This window comes from Podarcis bocagei, assembly GCF_964188305.1.
Source record: "Podarcis bocagei genome assembly, chromosome: 13".
Taxonomy (NCBI): domain Eukaryota; kingdom Metazoa; phylum Chordata; class Lepidosauria; order Squamata; family Lacertidae; genus Podarcis; species Podarcis bocagei.
The window spans coordinates 9,716,409-9,726,891 of NC_138138.1; the positions used below are offsets into that span (position 1 = coordinate 9,716,409).

Consider the following 10,483-nt stretch of genomic DNA (forward strand, 5'->3'; position numbering starts at 1 on the left):
ATAGGGAAATTCGTCTAGCGAAGCAACGCAAAAACGGAAAACCCTTTCGTCTAGCGAGTTTTTCGTCTTGCGAGGCATTCGTCTTGCAGGGCACCTGAGTGGTGCCAGCCATGTTTTTCACTTATTAACACTCAATTGATCTATTAACACCCCAGAGTGGTAACCAGTACCTGCTGATGAAATTACTGACTTAATTGCCCAAGTTCAAACTGGAAAACCAACAGGTCCCACTTTATTCCTCTCGGTCTGTTAAAATCCAACCCAGATTTACTAAGCGCCCAGCCTAAATTTCTCACATGTACCCTGGCACCAGTGTTTGGGCTCTTTTAATGCTGAGACCCCTCAGCACATTTGGGAACTGGCACCTCAATAGAGTTAGTGGGTTGAATGGGGAGTGTGGTGGATGGACTGGACATAGAGAGGGGAGAGTTTACTGAGTCGCTGTGTTGTAGCAGCGTGAGATTTTGGATATGCCAGTGTTGCAGGAACCCCCCCCCAATCATTCAGTTTGTACAAACACGACACACACACTCTCACACACGACACACGTGACGCTTCTGTTGTAAATTCATAGAAAATCAAGCTGTACATCAGATCTGTACCATTCCACTTTTATTTTACACCATGAAGGAAGGACTATCAAAGGAGGGAGACTTGACACAAGACAGCCATAATTCCCCAAGCGTACCAGTACGTCCTCATCGAGCCCAACCCAGTTGGCATGCCAACCTTGATGGTCCTAGACAGAAGATCATTACACTCACAAAGGACATGCATATGGAAGTGGATTCAGTAAGGACTGAAACAAAGGACAGTGACCAGCCCTTCTGAAATATACTCAGAGTCGCAAAGTGATTTCATGCTCTTTATTCAGCTCATAGTGGTGAGGAGGGATGAATGAAAGTCCCCTCACAGTATCTGCTTTATATACATTATTTACACAATGGGCTGCACATGATTGGCTAATTCCGGAATTCTACTGTAAGCCAATCAGGTTGTGGATTCACTTCTATCTGGAGCAGGATTGGGTGGTTCCTGCCAACCAATCATACTGCTGCATTGTTCTAGGACCAATCAGACTGCTGCATTCTGAATCCTATTGTTCTAGGACTAATCAGACTGCTGCAATTTGGATCCTATTGTTCTAGGACCAATCAGACTGCTTCAGTTTGGATCCTATTCAACTCAGTACATAACACCCCTCCCCTCTAAGTTCCAGTCCTGCCCGGGAGGTCGCATTCATAGTCCTCGAGGTACGCCGGCGGCCTACGTGTGCATTGCGGCCTGGGGTGTTCCCTGGTCCGGGCTCCAGGTTCTGGCTCGTGTTCCAAGGATGCTGGCTGTGATGGGGTTGTTTGGTCTGGTGCAACCGGCTCGCTCAGTCGTGGTTCTGGTTCTGGTGTCCTTTCGGCCTCACGGGTCCTCTCTGTATTTACTGATTCTGCCTCTCCTGCTGGCCCCTCCTGCTCTATGGGCCTCACTGCCCCGCTGTTCCCTTGGGACTCCTCTGACCTGTCCTCCTCCTGGGTTTCTCCCAGGAATCGTCGCCGTATCTGGTCGCAGTGGCGGCGCCAGCATTGCCCCCCATCCGTTAGCACCTTGTATGACACTGGGCCAGTGACCCTGGTGACTGTGGCGGGTACCCATGCTGGGCCTGCCCCAAAATTCTTTGCGTACACTGGGTCCTGGGCCTCGAAGTTCCGGGGGTTCCTGCCTTCCCCCACCACTACCTCATCCTGAGCTCTATCGGGGTGAAGGCGGTCCAATCTGATTGCAAGGCGCCGACCCATTAGTAGTTCAGCGGGGCTCCGGCCAGTCATTGAGCTGGGGGTGCTGTGCTGTGCTAGAAGGAATGTGGCAAGGCGGTACTCCCAGTCCCCTTGCGTCATGCGGCGAAGGGTGTCCTTGGTGGTCCGCACCATGCGTTCTGCTTGGCCATTGGTGGCAGGGTGGAACGGCGCCGAACGGATGTGGCAGATGGCGTTCTGTGCTGTGAAGGTTTGGAATTCTCCTGATGTAAATGCAGTCCCGTTGTCTGAGACGAGAGTGTCAGGGAGCCCGTGGGTTGCAAACAGCCTGCGTAATACCCGGATGGCTGCGGACGTGGAAGTGGACGGTACCAGTGCGACTTCCAGCCATTTGGTGTAGGAGTCCACCACTATGAAGAATGTTTTCCCCTGAAAGGGGCCAGCGAAATCCACATGCAGGCGTGACCATGCTGCTCGGGCGGACTCCCAGGACTGGACTGGGGCCCTTGGGGGATCTGGGCGGGATTCTTGGCAGGCCTGGCAGTGTTTGACCCAGGCCTCTATCTCTCCATCGATCCCCGGCCACCACACATAACTCCTGGCAAGGGCCTTCATTCTTACTACCCCTGGATGTGTCTCGTGTAGGGCTGTGAGGACCCTTTTGCGGAGGGGCTGGGGAACAACGACTCTGCTTCCCCATAACAGGCACCCCTTGTGGGCCGACAGTTCATGTTTGCGGGTTGTGTAGCCGGCGAATTCTGGCCCGGGGCTGCTGCTGGGCCATCCCCTCCACACCCAGTCCAGGACCCGGGAGATGACCCTATCTTTCTTGGAATGGTGTGCAACTTCTTGTGCCTGAATGGGGCGGTCGGGAAGCAGCTCCAGACTCATAACCTCTTGTGCAGGTGCTGGGTCAGGGCCTGTTTCCGGTAGTGGTAGCCTGCTGAGGGCGTCCGCATGGCCCATCGCCTTCCCAGGTCGGTGAATCAGTGCATACTGGTAGCTGGCAAGGAAAATTGACCACCTGAGGACGCGAGGAGACAGCACTTGGGGGGTCTGCTTTTCGGGGGCAAACAAGCCAAGCAACGGCTTGTGGTCAGTCACCACGGTGAAGGGCCGCCCGTACAAGAAATCATGGAATTTTTTTACTCCCTTCACGATTGCCAGACCCTCCTTGTCAATTTGCGAGTAGTTCCGCTCGGTTGCGTTGAGTGTCTGGGAAAAGTACGCCACCGGTACCTCTCTTCCATCCGGGAGTTGGTGCCCCAGGACAGCGCCAATGCCATAGGGTGAGGCGTCGCATGCTAGCACCACCGGCAGCCTCTCGTCGAAGTGTGCCAAGACAGAGTTTGAGACAAGCAAGTCCTTGACTGCCTGGAATGCGGCCTCCTGGCGCTGGCCCCACACCCAAGGGGCCCGCTTGTCCAGGAGTCTGTGTAGGGGCTCCGCTACCGCCGCCTTGTGGGGAAGGAAGGAATGGTAAAAGTTCAATAGTCCCAAGAAGGCCTGAAGTTCAGTCTTGCTCTTGGGCGCTGGGGCATCACAAATGGCCTGTACCTTGTCCCCAGTCGGGTGGACCCCTTCTGCGTCCACCATAAATCCCAGAAAGTCCACCTGAGGCACTCCTAGTAGACATTTTTCCCGCTTCACCTTGAGACCCGCCGTCTGGAAACGGTGCAGAACGGTGCGGAGGCGGTCCTCAAACTCCTCTGGTGTGGGCCCGGCAATCAACACATCATCGAAGAAGGGGGTGACACCAGGAATCCCTTTGAGGAGAGAGTCCATTAGATTCTGGAATATGCCTGGTGCCACGCTGACCCCGAATTGCAGCCGCTTTACCCTGAACGCTCCTCTGTGCGTCACAATCGTCTGTGCCTCTGCTGTGGCCTCATCTACTGGCAGCTGTTGATATGCTTGGGCCAAGTCCAGCTTGCCAAAAATTTTCGACCCAGCCAGGGTGGCAAGGACATGGCTGACCACTGGCACTGGGTATGTGTGGGCCGTGAGGGCCTTGTTTATGGTACATTTGTAGTCCGCGCAGATGCGGACCGAACCATTAGGCTTGACGGGTGTGACGATTGAAGTTTCCCAGGGGGCATTAGGCACCGGCTCCAGCACTCCTTGCTCCACGAGTCGGTCCAATTCCTCGTCTATACGGGGTTTCAAGGCGAACGGGACCCGGCGGGTCTTGAGCCTGACCGGTCGTACTGCGGGGTCAAGCTGTAGCGCAATGGGGGGGCCCGTATACTGTCCCAATTTCCCGTCGAAAACCCCTGGAAATTCCTTGCATATGGCGTCCACGTCCACTTGTAAGGTAGTGTGGTTCACCCCGGTGACAGCTAGCCCCAGTGGTCCAAACCATGCCAATCCCAGTAAGCTAATGTAGGGGCCCTTGACCACGAGCAAGTCCAGTTGCCGCGTCCGCCCTCGGTATTGCACCCTGAAGGTCCCCACCCCCATTGTGGGGACCTTACGTTTCTGGAAGTCCCGGAGGGTGAATGGGGCCGGCCTGAGTTTGGGACCCCCAGTAGGACACAGTTTCCTTAAGGTCTTTGCCGAGATTATGGATAGAGTTGAACCCGTGTCAAGCTCCATGCGGCATGGGGCCCCCTCTATCTGTACCTCTACATAAATTTTCTCTACGTTGGGGTGGGGCAACTGGTATACCTGGCAGTCCGTGAGCTCCGTCGAGTTGCCTTGGTGCGTTGGGCCCCGGGACCTGGGGCTCTTGGGTTGGTCATCTGATGCCTGGTGTCGGGTGGGCCGAGCCCGACACACCCGGGCGATGTGTCCCAATTTTCTGCACTGCCTGCACTCTGCGTTGCGGAAACGGCAGGTCCTCCTCTCGTGACTCTCCCCGCAGCTTGCGCAGTTTCCTCCTTCTCGTCGAGGCAGCTGTGGTCTGTGCGCTGCTTGAGTGCGCTGCTGTACTCGGTGCACCTCCTCCCTGTCGGATCCTGAGTCGTCGGTGAGGTCTTCGTGGTGGACCCTCGGTTGGGATGGCAGGCTCGGCCGTGCCTCTTGTGTTGACCTCTCGGCAGCTTCCGTTGCCAGGGCCTCCTCTAGAGCGACCTGGAACGTTAGGTCCTTCTTGGCGTAGAGGCGTCGTTGCAGCTTCTCATCCTTCAGGCCACCGATGAGGCGGTCACGAAGCATGTTCTCCAGCTCTGAGAAGTTGCAGAACCGGGCGGCTTGGCGGAGAGAGGTCACAAACCCAGTTATGGTTTCCCCAGGGGCTTGTCGCTTTGCGTAGAAGGCATTTCGACGAGTCACCACTGAGGGCTGCGGCGAAAAGTGCCCCTTCAGCTGTTCCATTATTGTTTTGTATGGAACAGTAGCGACGTCTTCAGGCGCAAGGAGAGCCCGGGCGATTTCAAACGTCTCCTCTCCGCAGACGCTGAAGAATATCGCCCTCTTCTTGGCGTCTTCTTCGTCGGTGACCCCTTAGGCTTCTAGGAGGAAGGTGAAACGGGAGGCGTACGCTTCCCAGTCTCCAGATGCTGGGTTGAATGGCGAGAAGCTGCTGTCGGTTGCCATTCTGAGTTCCTTGTGTCCCGGAGCTGAAGCCTGGATACACGGTGCGAGGCAGCGGTGCGGCAGGTGGCGGTGCTGCGGTGCTGTGTGTGGCAGTCAGCTCAGCGGGATCCCACCTTCGTCGCCAGTGAAATATACTCAGAGTCGCAAAGTGATTTCATGCTCTTTATTCAGCTCATAGTGGTGAGGAGGGATGAATGAAAGTCCCCTCACAGTATCTGCTTTATATACATTATTTACACAATGGGCTGCACATGATTGGCTAATTCCGGAATTCTACTGTAAGCCAATCAGGTTGTGGATTCACTTCTATCTGGAGCAGGATTGGGTGGTTCCTGCCAACCAATCATACTGCTGCATTGTTCTAGGACCAATCAGACTGCTGCATTCTGAATCCTATTGTTCTAGGACTAATCAGACTGCTGCAATTTGGATCCTATTGTTCTAGGACCAATCAGACTGCTTCAGTTTGGATCCTATTCAACTCAGTACATAACACCTTCCCTCTGGGGGCAGGAAACAGTGAACTCCTCTTTGTCCTCAGGAATGTAATCATGGGGAGGGGGAAAGGAGGAACCGGACAGGTGACAAGACACTCAGGTTACCACCACAACTCCTCCCTGAACCCCTCCTCTTTGTGATGTGTCAATGATGTACAGTGGTGCCTCGCAAGACGAAAAGAATCCATTCTGTGATTCTCTTCGTCTAGCGGTTTTTTTCGTCTTGCGAAGCAAGCCCATTGAAGGATCAGCGGATCAGCGCTATTAGCGGCTTTTAGAGGCTTTTAGAGGCTTATCTGCTGATCGGATCAGCTGATAAGCGGCTTAGCGCTATTAGCGCTATTAGCGGCTTTTAGCGGCTTATCTGCTGATCGGATCAGCTGATAAGCGGCTTAGCGGCTTAGAAAAAGGGGGAAGGGGGGGGGAAACCAGCAGGAACTCGCAAGACATTGTTGTCTTGCGAAGCAAGCCCATAGGAGATTCGTTTTGCGAAGCACCTCCAAAAAGGAAAACTCTTTCGTCTAGCGATTTTTCCGTCTTGCGAGGCATTCGTCTTGCAGGGCACCACTGTAGTCATGATGTAGTCATGATGTAGTCTTAGGGGTGTAGCAAGGGGGAATAGTAGCTGATAAAAGTTGGGGTCTTCTTTTGTTCAGGGCTTCCATCTTGCTTCATCCTGTAGTGAGTTGGAGTCCTGTCGCGACAGTCTCAATAAGGACCAAGCCTACTTGATGCTGTTTTGCTCCAGTTGTCCTGGTTGGTGTCTTTGCTTTTTGTCCAAGGGAGCCCTTGGATTTCTCCGTTAACACCAGAGAGAGCTTCTTGAGAAAAGAGCACAGCAAAGAGGAAAGGGTGGGGGGAAGCAGGTCACTCCTAGAAGGAATAAACTGGATAAAGAGAAAGAATAGTCTTATGTTGGAGGATGCAACATTTGGGGCAGTATCTTTGTGTAGTAGGTGAGAATGAAGGTGTATGTGCTGCCTGACAGACTTGAGGAGAAAGGGTTAAACTCATGCAGAATTTGCTATGCTACCATCAGCAATTTAGGGTTTTAAAGGTAAAGGGTAAAGGGACCCCTGACCATTAGGTCCAGTCGTGGCCGACTCTGGGGTTGTGGCGCTCATCTCGCTTTACTGGCCAAGGGAGCCGGCGTACGGCTTCTGGGTCATGTGGCCAGCATGACTAAGCCACTTCTTTCTTTTTTTAAAAAAGCAATTTTTATTGGTTTTTCACCTTTTATAAAAACATGACACACACAAAAAAGACAAAGACAAAAACATGTATAGTTTCAGAAAATCCTACTTTCTTAACCTTGTTCCTTGACTTCCCCCCACCCCCCTTCATGCATCCCAATTCCCATAATTGTGTCAGCAAGTTATTATTTCTCCTCTTTACCATCTTAATATTACATCTTTTATAAAAAATAAGTTTTTTCCTAAGTTGGACTCAAATTCCCTTCCATCGATTTCCCATTTTGTATTAGATAAAAGTCATATTAACTAAACCCAAAAGTCATAAGTGTTTTTAAAGTTCTATTCTTCCCTCCCTCCCATCCCCGGTTTTCGTCCCTTCCCCAATACGTGTCCATAATAACAGTTCTTAGCCTGGATTCCTCACATCCGAGGCTTTCAAGTCTCTTTCAGTCCCTCTCCGCCGGTCTTGTTGGTAGTCCTTTATGTTGGTCGTCGAATCTCGAAGGAGTTCTATCCCCATCAAACCAGGTTCTCTTCCCACAAGAGTATTTAAGAACAACTGCTGCAAAAATTCCACAGGCCATGCATCTTCAGAGTCAGAGTGGGGGCCCCAATCATATTTCTTCTTTGTTTTAAGTTCCTGTATTCCATATACTCCAGGGGCCTCCTCCTTCGTCTTTTGCATCTTTCGCAGATTTGTAATCAATGTGATCCAAAAGTCTCCTTGCTTATACTCCACTAGTGTATACTCCACTAGCGGGAGATGCGGGGAAGTTCGATGGAAAGTTGGAATAAGCTGTGGAAGGGTTATGATCTTTTTTATCTTCTTTTACATTTTCCTTTTCTTCTTTCTCTTTCTGTTTTCTGTTTATGTCTGAAAAAATGCAATAAAAATATTTAAAAAAATATATATATACTCCACTAGTGTAAGCTTCTGGTTGGTACTTTCCATCTTTGCTTTCTCTTTTCCTTGTTTAGTCTCCTCCACTTCTTGAGATATCATTTCCAATTCAGCTGCAGATTCTTTCTCATTCAAGTCCTCAATACATTCAGCAGAGCTGGTTATTCCAGAGGTCAAGGTCGTGAGTTGTTTATTCATAGCCAGACTCTGCTCTTGTAAGATTCCCACCAAATAAAACATTCTTTCAATTTCCGCTAGTAACTTTCCATCCGCAGCCATTGTAATGTCACAGAATTCCCCCTTGAGGGAATCTGGTTACTTAATAATCTTTCTCCAACAAACCTCTGACTCGTTGTTGTTTCTTTGTTTCCAACGATTTTAGTTCAATTGTAACTCATTTTAATCCAGAGGGATCTTAAATAACAATTTTTCAGCTTTAAACTGTCCGTTTGACAGCTTTGACAGCTGTCAAACTCCGTATTCCTCTTCCATATGCTCAAACACAGGACGCTCCCGGGCCCGGGAGGGGGGGTTATACACAACAGAAAGAAAACTTCTAAAATTCCACTCTTTCACTCCAGCTCAAAATTTCTTTTCGCCAAATCTTGGAAGTTAATGTCTTTTTTAACTCACCCCGCAAAGGGTAGGCTCTCCAGCTTAGTTCTTCTATTGTTGCTTTAGATCGTCTGCAAAAGGGGGGGTGCGGACTTCCCTTTAACACACACCCCGGTCGTACCGAATTCACAAGTAAATATTTTAAAGTCCCAATTCCGCTTTACTCATGGGTTGTTTCTTTTCCAGCCGAATTCAGGGAAAAAAGTCAGCGCTCTTCAGCCATGGCACGCGGCTTCGCTCCACTGGGGTAGCGGTCTACTCCCAGCACCGCGCCGCTCTCCGTACCCTCTCCGAAGCCTTTAAAAAGGCTCTTCGTGGGTCAGAGGGGGCGTTTAAGGTGCCCACCGAGTCACCAGGTCCGCAGGCATCCGCGCCTGCGGTTTTTGAGGGTCTCCGCGATGACTAAGCCACTTCTGGCGAACCAGAGCAGCACATGGAAACGCCATTTACCTTCCCACCGGAGTGGTACCTATTTATCTACTTGCACTTTGAGGTGCTTTCAAACTGCTAGGTGGGCAGGAGCAGGGACTGAACAACGGGAGCTCACCCCGTCGCAGGGATTTGAACCGCCGACCTTCTGATTGGCAAGTCCTAGGCTCTGTGGTTTAACCCACAGCGCCACCCACGTCCCATTTAGGGCTATAGACTGAATTAAATTGACTGGTTGATGTGGAGTCCAAATGCACAATCCTGAGGTTTTCAGTTAGTGGAAAAATATGATCCCCTAAGTGGAGTAGGAGTAGAAGCTGGCACTTTGAATAGTAGCTCACCTATTTTCCTTCCCTTGAGTGAATTAGGCAAGGCAGCACTTGTCCACCCATATCTACAGAAAGCATAATACCTAATAAATTGTTTTCCTTTCCTTTCCTTTCCTTTTCTTTTCTATTGGCTGGTAGGTTGCCAAGCATGGGGAAGGGTATATTTTTTACTTTTCTGAGGAGCACAAAGACATAACACCACCTAGTGGATAGTCAAAATTATCTTCCACATCTGGAACAATAGAAAAAAATGTAGTCTTGTATGAGATGGTAAAACCAAGACACTTGGAGGGTATGCGTTCCTTCTGTCCGTTCGTCCTTCCATCTCTTTCTCTGTTCATTATTACTTTCTCTTCCCTTTTTCATGTTCTTTCTTTCCGTTACAAAAAATTCTGTTGTCCTTTTCTGCAGTTTGGCTGGGGCTCTGTCACTGCTAAAATGCATCTTGTATCTTTAAACATGGTTTTTAGCTTGTTGGCAGAAGCTCTAGAAACAACTTATGTATTTGGCGCCCTATTAAGTTAATGTTTATTAAAGACATTTTATGCTTACAATCTTTTTATATATACAGTGGTACCTCTGGTTGCGAACGGGATCCGTTCTGGAGGCCCGTTCGCAACATGAAAACCTCGCAACCTGAAGTGCCGTATCTGTGCAAGTGCACAGCATGATTTGGTGCTTGTGCGCATGCGCAAAGCGCGGTTTAGCGCTACTGCGCATGTGCGAGCAGCGAAACCCGGAAGTAACCCTTTCCAGTACTTCCGGGTCGCCGCGGGACGCAACCTGAAAGAACGTAACATGAAGCAAACGTAACATGAGGTATGACTGTAACCCTTTAAAAGACTTGTATCATACCTCTACTGTTCTATCCTTCCATTTATTTAGTTAAATTCCCTTGAAAATTCAGCATCAGTCACCTTGATGCCAAGCCAAAATCTCATTGGTGACTGCTTGGCAACCAGAACAGAACTGTTACCGTATTTTTCGCTCTATAAGACGCACCAGACCACAAGATGCACCTAGTTTTTGGAGGAGGAAAACAAGAAGAAGAAAAAATTCTGAATCTCAGAAGCCAGAACAGCAAGAGGGGTCGCTGCGCAGTAAAAGCAGCAATCCCTCTTGCTGTTCTGGCTTCTGTGATAGCTGTGCAGCCTGCATTCGCTCCATAAGATGCACACACATTTCCCCTTACTTTTTAGGAGGAAAAAACTGAGTCTTATACAGCAAAAAATAC

General features: G+C 50.2%; 1 long non-coding RNA gene across 1 annotated transcript; it reads right to left on the minus strand.

Annotated features, from left to right (window-relative positions):
* Positions 1–599: 599 nt before the first annotated feature.
* Positions 600–5,907, minus strand: LOC308571491. Its single transcript, XR_014001487.1, has 2 exons — positions 5,782–5,907; positions 600–824 (listed from the first exon to the last, which is right to left on the minus strand). It is a non-coding gene; the product is annotated as an uncharacterized lncRNA (long non-coding RNA).
* Between the last annotated feature and the right edge of the window lie 4,576 nt (positions 5,908–10,483).